Source organism: Sus scrofa, chromosome 8 (assembly GCF_054392235.1).
Source record: "Sus scrofa isolate SSC_HxYL_T2T_F1_AM1 chromosome 8, Sscrofa_HxYL_maternal_Yorkshire_Landrace_v2.0, whole genome shotgun sequence".
NCBI classification, from domain to species: domain Eukaryota; kingdom Metazoa; phylum Chordata; class Mammalia; order Artiodactyla; family Suidae; genus Sus; species Sus scrofa.
This window is the reverse complement of record NC_139390.1, coordinates 20609567-20627471: the sequence shown is the minus strand read 5'-3', so window position 1 is coordinate 20627471 and position 17905 is coordinate 20609567. Positions and strand designations below refer to the sequence as shown.

Here is a 17905-nt window from a genome sequence, read left to right as displayed (position 1 = left end):
CAGTGAATGCTGTCAGAGGTCCGACATTCAGACTTGCATTTCCTCATCCTCCCTTGCCTGCATCAGATTTCCTGGCTGCCAAGGTTTGCTCTGCCCACCTGTGTATCAGGGCAGAAGTGCTGGAGTACCAGTGCCCCCTAGAAGTGGCCTTTAACGAAGAAGTATAGAAATTGGTGAGTAAAAACCACAGATCCCTCACCTGTCAAGGGTGATGAGTGTGCTCCAGCTACAGAGTTTCTCCAGGGTATTAACTTTTAAGTGCCCACAGTGGTAGATGGCTTGATAACGTACAAATTACAGGCTGTCATGTCTTCCCGTCCCCTTCCCCACTCTCCTTCAGTGTTCACTCCACCACCCTAACTTTACTCAAATCCTTGCCTCAGACTCTGTTTGGGGAGATTCTACACTGATATATCGTTCTGGGCGGGGCCTGACGATCTACATTTTAACCAGCGCTCCCGTCATTCAAATGCAGGTTGTTCGTGGATTACCCCTGGAGACAGACCTTTTCAGGAATTCCAAGTTCAATTCTTGAGACCAATTAGAATAACCAGAGTTGACACAATTACCTCACAGTGGTTCCTTTCTGGCACAAGCCATTTGATGAGTTGGACTTTAATGTGACACTCCCCATCATTACAAGTGAAATAGCTACTGAAAACTACTTTTTAAACTCATCATGAAACTCTCATCATGTACATAAAATCCCTCCCCCAATTTTTTTTCCTTAAAGATTTTATGCCAAAAAACAATTAAGATCTCTCTAAGGAGCCAGAGTGGTTCTCTGTGATAATAAAAATGTTCATTTGCTCTTTTTTTTTTTTTTTCCCTCTTAGCCTTGGTGAGCAGGAAGCTCTAAGACAAATTAAATGCTCACATAATTATTGAGCCCACATTCACTTCATGTTTGCTTCTCATTCTTTTCGTGCTCTTACATCTCAATTCTACCAGTATTTCCTTTTTTTGAAAGAGTCCATGGAAAGGAAATAAAGCAAATATTAAAGTATGAATAAGGAATAATAAATTTTCCAAGATTACCAAACCACCAGAGTCAAACAGCTTCTCCTCTTTTGCATTTTCTTTTTTTCTTTCTTTTTTTTTTTTTTTGGCTTTTCTAGGGCCGCCAAATCATGCCAGATCTGAGCCACGTCTGCAACCTACACCACGGCTCATGGAAACGCTGGATCCTTAACCCACTGAGCAAGGCCAGGGATCAAACCTCTTCATGGATACTAGTCAGGTTTGTAACTGAGCATGACGGGAACTCCCTCTTTTGCATTTTCAATGATAGGCTTTCCCTGAGGAAATTTAAATGGAGCATTTCACTGGCAAAGGAAATGTGAGTGAAAGGGCCTCTGAGTAAAAAACATAAACAGCATTAGAACGTGGAATGCACTTGACCTAAGAGAATTACTCAATAACACTCTTTTGACCTCTAAGTCCAAGTATATCATATGTTAAAAAATATATATATGTTCAGGAGGAGAAAAACACCAAATATTCTTTAGTCAATAAGAATCCCAAAGGGAAGTTTTACCAGTGCTGAAGAGTTATTGGTTGGGATGGAAAGTAACCATGCACATTTCTTCTTGTGGAGAAGGTGAGAGTTCTGTTTCCATTTCAGTTCAACTCTGAAAGGTCCTACCGCAGACAATCACATTTTTAAATAATCGAGTCAGATTCCCCAAGTCCAAGTTCCTCTCAGTCCCATAAGGGCTTAGAAGAAACCCTTGGGCTAGTTTCTGTGTCAGAGGACATGCCCAGTGGTACCTTGAAAGTGATAACCTCTTGGTAAAGTGAGAGAGAGAAAAGATACTCAGAGAGAAGGGGGCAAAGCACATAGCATCTTTTCTATCTGTTGTCTTGGCAGAAATTTCAGCACATCATAAGCACTCAACATTTGTTTGACAGAATTATTTATGAATTAAATTTTAAAACTGACATCCTCATGAGATAGGTAGGAGGAAAAATTATTTTTATTTCAGAGATGGGAAAAAGGAGTACAGAGAGATGGTGTCTTGGTGGAGGTCAGACAATGCAAATGACTTAAGATGAGGTAGCCCCCATCTTCCCCTCACGATCTGCACCTTCTCCTGTGTTTGACATCTCCGTTCACGTCACCACCCACACCACCCCTCTTGCTGAACTTGTCAGAGTCAAGCTGGACCCCTTCTGCTCCTCCCCTCCTATAGGAGTTGTCCTCAAATGCTACTGAGTCAGCCCCAGCTTCCAGCCCTTCCTCTCTGTCCTCACAGCCATGACCTTGGTCCATCCTTGTCTCTCACCGGGACACTCAGTGGGCTACGAATCCACCATATTTTTGAGCACGACATTGTGCCAGATTCTGAGCAAAGGGACTAAGCAATTCAAACAACGAATACAACTCAACAGCAAAAATAAATAAATAATAAACAACGCCATTGGAAAATAGGCAGAAGACCTGAATAGACATTTCACCAAAGACGACATGCAGATGGCCAACAGACACATGAAAAATGCTCAACATCCAAAAGAAACGAAAAGAGTATTCCCAGCCACCACCCCAAAAAAAAACCCAAAAAAAACAAAACAACAAAAAACCACCCTTATAGTCTCAAGGGGAAGATAGAAAATCTACAGTGTACGAAGGTGACACAATAGAGGTAAAAAGAGCGCACTATGGGCACACAGAGTTCATTCATTCATTCATTTTTAAATATTTTAATGTTGAGCAAACCATGTGCCAGGCATTAGGCTAGCACAGCTGGAGAGCAGCAGTGATCAAGGCCATTAAGTTTATACTCTCCCCACGAAGCTTGTACTTTCATGGAGGTGACAGACCCAAAAATAGCATAGATGAGAGATGATGAGATAGATGAGAGATAGGTAGGCAGGTAGACGGTGTGTGTGTGTGTGTGAGGGAGGGTGAGAATCAAGTAATGTTAATGGCTCTAAAGCAAAATGCAACAGGGATAGAGATCCGTGCAGGTGTTAGTATAAACAGGATGATCAGAGAAAGCCTCTCTGTGGTGGTCCAATTGGAGCTAAGACCTACAAGAAGTGAGGGAACAAGCCACTGCAAAACACCTCTGCAAAATCCTCCAGGCAGCGTGAACAGAGGTACACAAACCCTGTGATGGAAATGTGCATTTCCCTCCAGCCAGGATCCAGGGACAATTTCGTAAAGATGAAGCATGAGCTGACTTGAAGAAAGAATGACTCACCAGGTGGAAACGGAGATGGACGGAACGCATCCCAGCCAAAGACAGATGTGGGCAGATTGCAAAGCCAGGAGAAAGGAACGGTTCCTTCTGGAGCTCCAAGGGGTGGTTATGACTACTTAGCCACCATATAAACTTGGGTCTGCGCCACCAGCTTCCTACACCATGAACTCGCCAGGTTTTCTGCCTCCTCTTTGCTCAGTTTGAACTCTCTTCCTACACAGGCATTTCGCCCAGAAAAGCTCTCTGTTGATCAGCTGCTCCTACAAAAAGCTGGCCCAGCCAGGCACTGTGGGTAAGGTTTTGACGCTTCTCCATGCACTCAACTGGCCTGAGGTTCTTGATGCAGGTAAGGGGGTGGGCAAAGCTCAGACATGGTCCACAGGTCACCCAGGAGGTGCTGGACCACACCCTGAGGCTGTTTCTGAGCAATAGCTCGGGGTAAGGGGTGGGGCCTTGCTTTGCTTCACTGATTCTTTGCAAAAATAAGCGGGGCCTCAGTTTCTCCATCTGTTACACAAGGACCAATAGTTTGAGCTCTCCTCCAGCTTTCCAGTGCCCTGGAGGGTTAATTAAAAGTAGCTTACTTATAAAGCTTGAATTCCTCCAAGCATGGCTTCCTATAAATACAATACTAAGCCTTCAGCAGCAGCCAGAGGGCCTGTGACCATTTCTACATCAGCACTCTTTATTTTTTGCTACAGAAGCAATTCCATCACAACAGAAGTCACAACTGGAGGGGAAAAAATTATTCCCAATGTAGCCTCCATATAATCGAGAAAGATACAAATGGGCCATAGGGATACCACAGAGGAAGCCAGAAGGGGCAAGGGAAGCATCACCAGGCAGCAGGAGCCCAGAACTCAGTGGGGGAAGCGGGGGTGGGGGTGGGGGTGCTACTGAGACAGCCTGACACAGTAGGGACATAGCAGGTAACCACCTGCCATTACAGTCACATTCCCAGGAACAGGCCTGGAAAAGCATCCACAAAATCTCAAGCAACGCGTGCCCTTATCTTTTAAACCAACTACGTCTCCACTTGAGTCCCTTCAAACAACAGAACCACCCGTATCATTGTCACCCTGCTAAGACCTTGAGTGGCATCCTGGATTTTCCCCATCCTCTCACAGTCTAATCAGCCACCAAGTAAGGAAACTGGTGATGTATGAAGCAGGGCTCGAAAGGCAACCCGTAACTGAGCGAATAGGGCCCTTCTACCTAGAAAGCAGCAGAGCCAGACATGCCAGGCTCCTGGAAGGCACTTTCTGCCTAGAGTTTGCTCCTGTCTCCAATCACTTCATTTGCTCTCCAGCTTCTGCTCTATGCTCCCGTCTCCCCTTCCAACGTGGATGCCTGCTCTACGTGACCTTTGCCTTCTCAAACACGGCCCTTGATGCATTTCTGGCACTGACCCCTGGTTTCAGTCTGCCTATGTCTCATGTTGAGGAAGGCACGCCAGCTCCTCCCTCTGCAGCAACACTCAGTCCTTAGTTCATTTCTTCACATGCAGGTAGCAATGAGGGACAGAGATCCTACTGTGTGTCGCATGCCATCTGGAGCACAGAGGACACAGGGACATAAGATAGAGAAGATTTCCACTCTTGGGGAGCACACGTGCTATAAACAGAAGAAATGTCAAGAGGAGAGAGGTGGCTGATGGGGGGTATCTGACAACATAGATGGTCAGGCAAGACCTCTCAGAAGAGGTGATATTGAACAGATGAGAAAGAGCCAACCAGGAAGCAATGCAAGGGATGAGAGTGAGAGTAGCAGAGTCAGGGAGCCCAGCCAGTTCAAGGGTCCTGGGGTCAGATCAAGCTGTGTGAAAAGCTGAGGGAGCTTGTGTGGCTGGGGCAGAAGGAGTGGGGAGATTGATGGGGATGAGATCAGAGAAGTTCCAAATGTTCTAGGGTCTCCTTGCCTAGGGTAAGGATTTAGGGTTTATAGGTGAAATGGGAAGGTGCTCCTAACAAAGAGTCATTGGTTCTGATTTGGGTCCATGTATTTTTAAAGATCACTACGGCTGCTGGGTAGAAGGCACGGGTGGAAACAGAGATCCATCAGGAGGCAGCCACACCTGAAACTGACAGTATTAACGGCCTGAACCGAGCCAGAACCCAGACTGGGACTTGAACCCACGGTTTTAAATTAGAATCACTCACCCTGTGTCCGGACGCACTGAAGTTCAGGTTCTTCATGTCTCCGTGCAGAAAGAATTCAGCGAGAGACAAAGTGATAGGCAAGCAATAGATTTGCTAAGATAGGACGCTGGTGAGAGATGCAAGCAGGCAGGCACAGAAGCTCTGCCCTGAGGATCTGGTGGGCTACAGTTTTAACATCCAATGGGAGCAGGGGTTGAAAAAGTCCGCCTCTTCCTTTCTGGGAGTAGCAACTCCTCCTTGGTATCCAGTAAGGTGTGTATTCAGATCAGCAGTAGGGAGATCCTCAAACTCCAGCCCTTGGTCTGAACCTGAACGCAGGCCTCATCCCATCCCCTACCCAACAACCTGAGGCAAGTCTCGTGCCTCCACTAGTCAAGCAAGCCTGCCTTGTGCTGATGGCTTTTTTGAGCAATTGACTTACGGTGATCTCCCAATGTTGCCTAAGTTTCCCTCGTTACCCGTGGTCTTTTATTGGGACTTCTAAACCTACCTGTGCCTACTCCATCCCTCTCACAGGGTCCAGATGAGTGGAGGTGGGTGCTGAGGTGGGGTGTCTCCGTGAAGATGGAGGGAGTTTCTGTAGTTCATCCACGCCCCGCCTTCACCCACCCGCATGCAAACCTTCTTCCCTTTTGCCCAGATTGCCACAGCAGCCTCTGGATGCTTTGTATTCCCCAGCCGCTCCCACATCATCAGCTCTCAACACCACCTGGCCCTACATCCTGAATCACAGCTCCGGGGACCCTGCTAAATACCTAACCCATCTCTCAGCCCTTATTCGCACATGCCCCTGACCCAATTCGGGTGAATGAGATGCACGGGGTGTGGCTTCCCAGAAAGCCCTGCTTTTCCAAAACAAAAATAACGGACTCAGCTGGCGCCAGAGTTTGCCCAGTTTTTTCCTGTGGTACCCACAACTTGCCTGCAGGTGAAACCCCGTGTTGAGGATGGTGGAGCGCGGAGCTAGAAGGGCCCAGGTCCTGTCTGCATTTCTGAGCCCTGAGAGCATCCCTAGACCGCCCCCCTCTGTTCAAAGCAGCAGAGCGCATGTTCTCACCAAAGCAAGGAGCTCATTCACCTGCAGCACTACCCTGCGAGAGTTTTCAGGGATACAAACTCTTGACTTCTGGGGAGTGACTGCCAGGCTATAGCACCTACAAGCAAATGTGCCACTGGAGGGAGAACTTTGGGCCAAAGCCCAGGGACTCAGCTCATCGTGGAGGTAGCGGTGGGGATAGGGGGCTGGATTCCCTCCTTTGAAGTCAGCGCATCCTTGGAGCATCTAGAGAAGCTCCAGAGCACATGGCCCAAGGCAGTGTCCTAAAGACAAACCCCCTCCGTCAGCTGCTGTGTATCAGGAGACCAAAGAGGACCTGGAATCGAGACAAGACTCACCTCCAAAATCCCAAAGACCCTCAGAGGTGGGACCACGAGCTGGGATGGAGGCTGCTGGTCAGGCCAAAACAACATTACAAACCACCTTATGGACCCAGAGGCAAAGCCCCAGCAGCGTTCAAGAGTCCCTACAGGTGGAAAGGGAAAGTTCCCATCAGGGAGAGGGCAGCACAGATGAATCAGAAGGAATCACATTCAAATGCATATTCCAAGTTGGTTTGTCTGGGGTGAGGCCTAGGGGTCTGTATTTCTAAGAGGTTTGCCCCTGAACCAGCAGAGTACTCGACCCCTCTTGGGATAACAGGAGATGGAACTGCTTTAGGAGCTGGATCCCTGGGGGGGAGGGGGAAGTAGCGAGGAAGCTACTGGGAGGAGTGTGTGTGTGTGTGTGTGTGTGTGTGCAGCCATGTGTATATGTCTGTGTGTTTGTGTGTCTGCGTCTGTTTGTGTGTGTGTCTGTATGCATCTGTGGATACGTGTCTGTGTGTGTGTCTGAGTGTGTGTGGTATGCACATTTGCAGGTGCATATTTTGACAATAGGGATGAGTCCATGACTCAGTAGAATCAGACAAATGAGAATAAAGAAACTCCAGTCTTAATGGACATTCTGAGAGCAGACAGGTTGCCTGGATAGAACCTCAAGAAGTTCCTGAGGAAAGAGACTCCCGTAGGAGCCCTGCCAGCCGCCATCACTACAGTGACAGAGCACGGCGCCCTGGTTCCAGCCTGGGTCTGGGGACTGCAACCCACAGACGCCATTGAGAGGCTGCCCGCTTCTCCCCACGCCAGGCATGTGTAACCAGGACGGACTGCTCAGACCAAGTAAGTTCCCGGAGTTCTTGGACTTGACCCAGGGAAGAAAAAAAAAATAGACCCCAGGAAGGACGATGCGTTCCTGCAATAAAAGCAAGCTGGTGCCCAAGCCATTTCACTTAAATATAAAAAGAGATCTGACCTCAGTCTGAATTCTGAGCCAGCAAGCCAGACAGATTGCTTACCTTTCTGATCGGTGAAAACAATAAGGCTATTTTCATTTGAAAGAAAGTAAAAGTGCAGAAAGGGCCTGGCACTCTGAAAATTGTTCCAGATTGACTACAAAACCAAGCAAGCCCACGCTTCTCCCAAACGTAACCTGCATCGGCAGCTCCAACACTCAAAGTCACAAAAACGCTTGGGTTTTTTTTTTTCTTAAATGTGGATGGGGTGGGGGGGGTAGGGGGATGGGTATGAGTACAAGAAGAGGAAATATAAAAGCAGGAGTGGGTTTGTCATCTGCTTTTGCCAGCCTGTCTGGGACGGGGGTGAAGAAAACATGCCCTGTTCCATCTGCCTTCCTGCTCTTTAAGCTGCACTGAGCCAGTCCTTGAATAAAGAGAAGAGAGAGGTGCTTCTTGCAAGGGCCATGTGTGCTGGACGGAGCATATGCAGAGCCCAAAGCTGAGCTATCTTGCGGTTCAGGATCAAATCTGAATGCCTTGTAAAGGCTCTATTTCCTGTTTTCTTTTCTTTTCCTTCTTGTCTCAAATTCTGGCATTCTCATGGATTTGCCACTAGAAGAGTCAACCAGGAACTGGGCTGCAGGAGAGAGCTTGCAGCTGCCCTGACTCCATCCTGCTGGCTGCTGAGGAGCCCGGCCCGGGAGGGAGGTGCACCTGCTTTTTCCTCCAGCTTCATCCAAGATGCCACTCACTGTGGACCAGCTCTGAGATTCTTGAGGTCCTGGCTGGTTCTCGGGAGGCATGTGTTTCTTCATGAGCAAAAGAAGTTCCCTTCTGTTCTTCTTTCTTATTATGGGTATAAATCCATCTACCATGCTGTCAGCAGAGAGCTCGTGTGCATCAGTCTCTGTGAAGGAGGAAAGAAATTCAACTTTGCTACCAAATAGATAAGGGAAGGCTGTGGGAATGCCAGAGATTTTCAAAGCAAATGTATCGAAAAATGAAACAAGGAGTTCCCGTTTGTGGCGTAGCAGAAAGAATCCGACGAGGAACCATGAGGTTTCAGGTTCGATCCCTGGCCTCGCTCAGTGGGTTAAAGATCCAGCGTTGCCCTGAGCTGTGGTGTAGATTTCAGACACGACTGGGATCTGGCATTGCTGTGGCTATGGTGTAGGCTGGCAGCTGTAGCTCCTATTAGATCCCTGGCCTGGGAACCTCCATGTGCCACGGGTGCAGCCCCAAAAATAAAAGTAAATAAATAAATAAATAAATTATCAGAAAAATAAAACCAAAAAAAAAAGAAAGAAAAGAAAAGTGAGACAAAATGTTTTCTTTTCTTCTTCTTCTTTTTCTTCTTCTTCTTCTTTTTTTTTTTTTTTACGGCTACACCTACAGCATATGGAAGTTCCCAAGCTTGAATCAGAGCTGCAGCTGCTGGCCTACACCACAGCCACAGCAATGCAGAATCAAAGCCTCGTCTGCGACCTACACCACAGTTGCAGCAACACTGGATCCATAACCCACTGATTGAGGCCAGGCATCAAATGCACATCCTCACAAAGACAATTTGGGTCCTTAAGCTGCTAAGCCACAAAGGAAGCTCCTGAAACAAGATCTTTTCAAACTTTATTTCCTATTAAACTTGTGAAGAGAGATTTGCTGTGAATCAAGGATGTGTTTGAAAAAGGGAGAAAGTGGGGACTTGCTAAGTTTTCGATCAAATTGCCCTGCCTGTTGCTGCCTGAGACCTTGGAGTCTCAAATGCAGTTTCTTGATAAATGCATTTCCTGCTCAATTACAGCCTGAAGAAACTTGAGAAAGAACAGAGAGCCTCCAGGTGAGAAAGTCTGATAAGGACCAAAGGAAAAGATTTACTCTCAGATTTCTAATGACTGTAGAAAGGTGTTTTATGTTCAGCCCTTCAGACACTAAAAAATTCAGGAATGCATCTAAAGATGTGCCCCAAAATGCTATGTAGGAAGAAAAAGTTAAAAGTGAGGAAACACTGGATGAAACTAGAAAGAATAATAGAGAAAACCTGGGAAAATATCCAGACAAAATTATAATTTAAAAAGATACAGTATGTTCAAAGCAGCACTATTCATAGTAGCCAAGACATGGAAACAACCCAAATGTCCATGGACAGATGAATGGATTAAGAAGATGTGGTACATATACACAATGGAATACTACTCAGCCATAAAAAATGAAATAATACCATTTGCAGCCATATGGATGCAACTAGAGATTCTCATATTAAGTGAAGTCAGACAGAGAAAGAAAAATACCATGTGATATCACCGATATGTGGAATCTAAAACATGGCACAAATGAACCTATCTACAAAACAGAAACAGACTCAGACATAGAGAACATACCTTGTGGTTGCCAAGGGGGATGGGGAAGAGAATGGGATGGACTGAGAATTTAGGGTTAATATACGGAAACTGGAGAAAAGGAATCTATTGTAAAACACCCCTGTGTTCACCCTGCACAGGCTGGTGGAGAAGATCAACAGGCAAACAGCGAGTTGCCCAGCTGTGTGACCAAAGCCAACTCAGTGCCACTCACAGCAATTAGGAACACAGGGCCACCTCCACCTCCAGGATGGGGCATCAAAACCGGCCGTACCCAAGAGTCGAGGCTGAGAACAGGCATGACTGGGACAAGCAGAGATAATACGGCCTCCCAGTGGAGGGGATGTTAGGAGCAAGGCACCCTGTAAGAAGGAGCACCCTCTGAGGAAAAGCAAAATCACAGAGGACTTGTGAGAGTTCCAGGCAAGGAGTCTGGGAAGATGGGCAGAGGCTAAGTGTCTGCTGGCCTGGGGTGCAATGAGGACTCATGGAGGGACAGGAGGCTAGGGGGTGCCCTCGGCAAAAATCAGCTTGCAGTGAAGTGCCAGGTGGACCAGAAGGGCAGGAGGATGGCAGCAGAGACACAGGTGCAGGAATCTGGGTGAGAAGCTGAGGCTGCCAACCTAAGTAGGGACAGAGGAGGAGGGGGAGGATTATAAAAGAGGGTGGGCGTGGCAGCTAAATGGAGGATAAATGACAGGGGCCCCTCAAGGGGGACAGTCAGGTTCCTATTGGATCATGTGCTGCATGGGACACCCTTCCCCACGCCAGGGCAGCGGGATGTGAGGATGACAGCCAAGGACCGACACCGAGGGCGCCAGAGATTATGCAACCACTCGCCCCTCCTGAGATGTTAGCGGAGGGATCTTTTACAAACGTGAGAAAGATGACATCGCGCCCTTCTTTAGGTCTTAGAGTGGCTCCCACGCCACGCGCCTGGATTCCTTCACCCACGTGATCAGACCCAGCGCCTCTCTGACCTCAGAGCCTCCCCCGGTTTATTGTTCCTCAGCTACACTGGCCTCTTTCTGGTCCAGACCAAGCTCGTTCTTGCTCCTAGACATTTATTTGGGCTTCATTGTCCCTTCCACATAATTTGTGCCTTTCACCATTTGTCTGTTGTTCAGGGCTCCTCTCCACTGTCTTCGCAGAAACGCTTTTCCTGCCCACACTATCTGATGCCACCCCGGAACCTATACACACGCACAGCCAGCAAAGCTCTCACACATTCCTTCCTTTTCTTTAAAGTCTGCGATGATCTCAGATATGCCTCTTTTTGGTCCATCCCTTTAGACTATAAGAGCCCTGAGGATCGAGGGAGGGTCTGCCATTCATCTCTACATTCCCTTTTTTTTTTTTTTTTTGGCCGCCCCCACAATGTTTGGAGTTCCCGCGCCAGATCAGAGCTATAGTTGCGACTTAAGCAATGCCAGATTTTTAGCCTACTCTGTAGGATGGGTGATCAAACTTCCTCCCAACGCTCCCAAGAAACCACCGATCCCATTGCACCACAGCGGGAACTCCATCCCTGGATGCCTAATGGCCAGAAGAGCAGGACTCAGAGGAAATAGTCACTAGTCATCGCTAAAAGGAATGAAGAGGCCGACCTGGGTCACTTGCCTATCCATGGGGTTTGAATTTAATTTTAGAGGGAGACTGAGGGGGAATGAGATATCCTGTGTATCTGTCAAGATGACTGTAAGAAAGAGTGTAGGGAGTTCCCGTCGTGGCGCAGTGGTTAACGAATCCGACTAGGAACCATGAGGTTGCGGGTTCCATCCCTGCCCTTGCTCAGTGGGTCAAGGTTCCGGCATTGCTGTGAGCTGCGGTGAAGGTCGCAGATGCGGCTCGGATCCTGCATTGCTGTGGCTCTGGCGTAGGCTGGCAGCTACAGCTCTGATTCGACCCCTAGCCCGGGAACCTCCATGTGCCGCAGGAGCGGCCCAAGAAATGGCAAAAAGACAAAACAAACAAACAAACAAACAAAAAAAAAAAAAAAAAGAAAGAGCGTAGTCAACAGGACAACAGAGGAGACGTAAATAAAGGGTCTATTCAGAACGATGCGAGGAGCGCTGAGAAATTGATGGGGGATGGCTTAGCACCCCAGGCACAGCCAGAAGCTGTTACCTCCTCAGGCAAAAAGGGGCACAAAGGAAGACTGTCCTAGCAGAGAAAGTGGTGGCTCTGCAGGAGGAGAACCACTGCAGGGAGCTTTAGTGAGGGGTGACCCCAGGAAGGAAGGGCTCTCAGGAATCATCTCACTCTCCAAGCTCCGATCTCTTCTCAGTGCTTCTCAATGGATGAATCCAACCAGAAGCCGTGGGGAAAAGAGTTCAGGGGCTGATGGTCCTGCCGCTCAGCCTCCCAGGCACAAGAGGAAAGGGTGGAGTATGGATCTGAGGGGGCAAAGGGGAGTTACCTCTGCATGGTTTTTTCAAACCTGCAGAACCATAGAGTAGCAGAGCAGTGGCTCATCAACGTGATGCAGGACAAACAAAACACCTCTGTCCACTGTGCATACAGATTGACCGAAAAAGAGAGTCTCATTTCCTATCACCTCCCTCTGGCCCCTTTGGAGTCTTACCTTCCATTTCTTCCCAGTGCCCCCATCACAGCTTCTCACCGCCCTTGGCTTGTCAGACATGGGAAACAGCATGGAGGCTACAATCTGAAATCATCCTTTACATGTCGGTACTGCCTTGGGTTGTGGTGCAGAATAAACTGGAGGCGTGAAAAAGAATGGCGTTCTGAAATTCTTACTGAGCTCAAAAGCAGCAGGAGATGGTAGAACAAGAGATTTGAATTTCATGCCCTCCATCACCTGGGCTGCAAGTTTTGAAAATGCAGAATTCCTGACCTTGGACATGACAGGCTCAGAATTTTCTAAAGGATTTGAGCTGCTCTGTGTTTTCCCCTGCAGTTTGGGTGCTTTTTCCACACAGCGCCTGCAGATGTGCTTGCACATGTCCCAACAATTCATTGACGTTTCTTATGTATTTGTTTCTTTGACATCTCATTCAGTGCTTTGCCCTAGGCTTCATATCACAGGCGCGATCAAGTATTATCAAATAAAACTTTAAACTGTAACCAATGCTTACAGTCCTTTTCTTAATGTAATGGAAACTTAGAGTATGGGAAAGAGAAGAGAAAATTCATCTTCAACCTTCACTGCTCTCCAGCGAGCAGCAGCATCGAGAAAATCTGATCCCCAAAGTTTCAGGTGCTCAGGAGGTGTCATTTGCTGCAGACACTTCCTCTCATCATTGGAGACTTTTCCCCATCGTGGATTGCCCATGCCGAAGGGGTGATTTGTAATTTGCATTTTTAAAATCAAATATCAATGCTGGGTGCTGGGAAGTTTTTGCAGGGACAACTTGGTGCCCCTGAGAAAATACACAGCAGCAACTTCGAATCTCAAGGATTTTTGTTTGTTTGTTTATTTGCAGAATCCACCCTCGGACTTCAAAAATAGTCCTGACTAGCATCTGGAAGAGCTGTCTACAGGAACTAGTCAGGTGCTGGGCTCTGTGACGGCCCTGCTAGAGGCTACCTGTGGACAGGTAAGGAGCAAGGGTGGAAAGAGAGAGAGAGACTAGGAATATGGGAGGGACAAGGAAGGAGACGACAGCAGGGAAGAAAACCAGGATTTAAGTGATTGGTCCATGGTCACTCTAGGAAGTAGAAGAGACAACAGGTACGAACCTGATCTTGACTCCCAGGTATAAATTCCTTTCTCTATAACCAACTTGGGGAGTAGTCACAGGGAATTCTCTGTTAAGGGCACTCTGATAAGGAGAGTTCCTAATTTGTCTGTTTCTCTAGATTGATTTTCACAGAAGCATTTTTAATAGGTCTTAGTGTGTGCCAGGCAGTGACCTGGGTATTTAGGATCCAAAGATAAATAAGACGTATTTCTCACTCTTGAGGAGCCACAGACTAATATAAAAATAACCACACCCCAAAATGTAGTAGGGGTGAAATCATATGTATAAGATGCCATAAGATCAGAGATGGGAGAGTAACAACTGATCTAGAGAATCTGACAAAGATACATAAATAGGGGAATAGTCCCACTAGGTAGGTTTTGAGGGATGACTAGGAGTTCAGCAGGTGATGGCAAGAAAAGGTGTTACAGGCAAAGAAACAGTTATACCAAAAGACAAATGTGGGAATTGTATGTGAAAATGATGAGGGGAGAGATTTGGCTCAATAAAAGCCTAAACAGCCCCCGAATAGAACACCATCCTCCACTGCTGGAGAAGTCTGAGCAGAGGGTACACAGCCCTGTATCCACAAGAGAACAGTCATGGTGACTTGTGCCTAGACTCCTTGGTGGTCCCTAAGGTGTTCCTGACTCAAGCTTGGCTCACATTGGAGTTGGACTGCAATGCAGTGGAGAAGCAGCCGGGTGGGAACCCTGGCTCTTCACTGACTGTAAGCAGGTAAGTTGCTGAACCTCTCTGAGCTTCGGGCATCTGCATCCTTGGACTCTAACACCTGCCTCACCTGCTAGAAATACATGGATTACTCTTGCATAGCACTTAACACATGGCCTGGAGGGGGAGGTGAATCCACAGGTATAACCTTGAATGATGACATCATGATTATAACAAAAGAAGGAAATTCCACGGAGGTGAGTAACGTTGCCGTGCTCTGATCACCTGGGCAACCTGGCCGGGCTGAGAGTGGCAGCCACAGGCAAAAAACATGGACGTATGTCCTGTGGACCAGGCTGGGACATGGATAAGGAGAATGGAGTTATAAAGCGTAGGCTTGGAGCCTGTCTTTATTTAAAATTTTTGGCATTTTGTTCATCACAAGTCTTTTTTGCCTTAATTTTGATTTTTTTCAGATCATGCATTAATATATTATGCATCTTAACTCCTGAGCTTTTTAGTGCCTTCTTAAATTTGCTGCCCAAAGCGAATTGCTCACTACCTTCCCCAGCCCCTCCCCGGGCCCTTCCCCCTGCTTTCCATGTCAAGCCCCACCCACATAGGTAGGGTTCCAGCCTTTGCCTTAAAAATGTCTTTCTCCCCAGGACCCGCTAACCTGTGCTGAGACCCTAAGACTCTAAACCAAACAGCTCCTGGCTCGGTGAGAGCAGACTCCACTTGCTTTCTCTTCTTCCTTTTTCACCTTGTTCTCTCCCTCTTTAAAAAATATTTATTTATTTATTTATTTATTTTGGCCTGCCCTGTTACGAATTTTATAAAATACAAAAAGAAAAAGGAAGCTATGGAACTGGAAGGCTGAGAGCTCTCCACTGGAAAATCAGCCCAAATTGTGTCATTACCCCGAGGAACCAGAGGAGTGCATTGAAACGAACACAGAAAAATCACATCACCTCCAAAGGAGGAGTCTCGATGCCATAAGAGCCCTGTGCCAAGGGCCTGTGTTCCAGGTGTAAAGTACAGACGGCTTCCACCATGCACTATGCCAGACCTGTTTTGCAAAGTGCGGAAGGAAGCCTTCCTCAGCCTTACCGTTAGCAGCTTCCTCAAGCCCTGGTCCTGCTGACGTCTCTCCCTCTGCAGCTGCCCTAAACGATGCTGTTAAGTAATTCAGTTTGAAGAGCTCTTATGGAGATCAATTTTACTAATGCACACACAGCGGAACAGTGGCTGGGCTACTGTAGGGTGAGGACTTGCTCCCTATTTTTTTTTTTTTTTTTTAAATCAGAGAACAAGAACGGGAATTACCAGTCAGGTTGGAGCCGAACCGGAGCTATGGCTTCCCTATGGAGTAACATCTCCTGACTTGGCACTTTGCAGAAAGGTTACAAATATTTATGTCATGTGCAAGCCATGCATGGCAATGAGAGCTTCTGCACAGCTTCAACTGGGACACTTGTGGGGATTTCAATGCAGGCATCAGAGTCCTTGGATTTCTGGTAATAGCTGTCACTCAGAATTGACAGCAAGGGCCTGGATTTTGCATATATATATATATATATATATATATATATATATAAATTCTAAATTATTTCTTAGCATACACAGTCTAAGTTCCTTTACCAATAACCCTTCCACTATATATGTTTCTATTCTGAATGTAAACAATTGCGAAGCAGTTACATTGCTAAGGCTTAGTTACCACCCCGCTAGATGGAGATCTAGTTCCAAGACAAACCTTGGTCCTGTGCGAAGGCTTCTTCAAAATATGCTGTGTTAATAAGAGTCAAGAATCAGCAAAAGGCCAACAACATCAGAACAAGGAAAACATTTTTAAAAGTTGGGGGCTAGGATACTCTAGAAACTGGTCAGGGAAGCACTTAGAATAATGATAATATTCCTGTTAAATTCATGCACATTAAATCCAACAGTTTCGGATTAGAGTGATAAACACACTCCTGTGTCATGTCCCCCAGGACTGCGAGTCTCTACAAAAGCCATGTGCTCTTAAAGCTGAAACTGGTGGCACTAATGGCCTGAACCGAGCCAGAACACAGATTGGGACTTGAACTCAGGTGCCGGCACTCGCGAACCCAGCCTAAACCCAGACTGGGACTTGAACCCACAGTTTTAAATTAGAATCACTCACCCTGCATCTGGACTTACTGCGATTCAGCGCGCAGAAGGAATTCAGCAGGAGGAGATAGGCAAGAAGCGGATTTATTCAGATAGGACGCTTGTGAGAGATGCAAGCAGGCAGGCACCGAAGCTCTGCCCCAGGATCTGATGGGCTACAGTTTCATCATCCAAGAGGAGTGGGGGTTGGGTCGGCAAAGATCACTTCTTCCCTTTTCCTGAGCAGCAGCCCCTCCGTAGTATCCATAAGATGTGTATTCAAATCAGCAGAAGGGCGGTCCTCAAACTCCTGCCCTTGGTCTGACCCTGAACGCAGGCCACATCCCATCCTCCACCCACTGACCTGAGGCAATTCTCTCAACTCCACAAGCCAGCCTCGTGCTGATGGCTTTTGGGCGCAATTTATTAATTTACAGTGATCTCCCAACATCCCCTAGATTTCCTCTGTCTATGGTCCTTTATTGGGACTTCTACAACCACCTGTGCCTACGCCATCCCTATCAAAAGTATGATTTCCCAGTAAGAGAGCGCCCCACCTATTTGCCTCTGTGATTCAGATGTTTCCAATAGCATTTTGGTTGTATATTAAGCACAGCCCCTGCTTGAGCCCATGGAAAAGTAGGACATCAGAGAGGCCTTAGATCACCCAGGCTACTTCACACCGCTTAGAAGATTAGTATTCTAAACGAGCACGCAAAACCTGCTTCAAAATGCCTTTGGCTTTCCAGCCTCTAACTTGAAATAGGCTTCCAGGAAGAAAAGATAAGGCAATGGGAAGGAGGGAGGAAATTAACGTTGATGGGGGTCCACTCTGTGTCAGACGCTACGCCAGGCGCCACACAGAACTTGTCACTTAAGCCAGGTCATGAGGATATGAAATCATCAATCCTCTTGCCTTTTTCTCTTACTTTTCAGAGCAGCCCATTCACTGCCAAGTGCCTTATGTATCAAATTTTAATTCCTTTGTTATGAGTTTGGATGCAAGGGACAGCACCAGCAATTCAAACCAGTTTAGGAAAAATCGGAGATTTATTAGCTCAGCTCCAAAGAAAAACCAAGGACTATGGGAAGGGCAGAGATGCAGCCCAGTTTTATGACAGCTGGAGCCTACAGATTATCACCAAGATTATCTTCTAAAAAGTCGCCTCTTTGTCTCTGGGTGCTGGTTCATTCTTCTTCAATACACCCCTGCTTTCTCCACATTTGAAAGAAAACGTGGCCATCTCAAGAGCACTTAGGCTTGATATCGTGTAGCTTCTAGAGGAAGAGAGGAGTCAACCAGTGTCTCTTATCTCAAGACCAAAACTACCAGCAAGAAAACCA

The 17905-nt window shown here is 47.0% G+C and overlaps 1 long non-coding RNA gene across 1 annotated transcript in view; it reads right to left on the bottom strand.

Annotated features, from left to right (window-relative positions):
* Nucleotides 1-17183, bottom strand: part of LOC146400366 (uncharacterized) — a 56519-nt gene extending 39336 nt beyond the window's left edge. Inside the window, exon 1 of the long non-coding RNA XR_014812287.1 lies at nt 16613-17183. This is a non-coding gene — a long non-coding RNA (uncharacterized LOC146400366). The remainder of the gene's footprint in view (nt 1-16612) is intronic.
* Nucleotides 17184-17905: the final 722 nt, after the last annotated feature.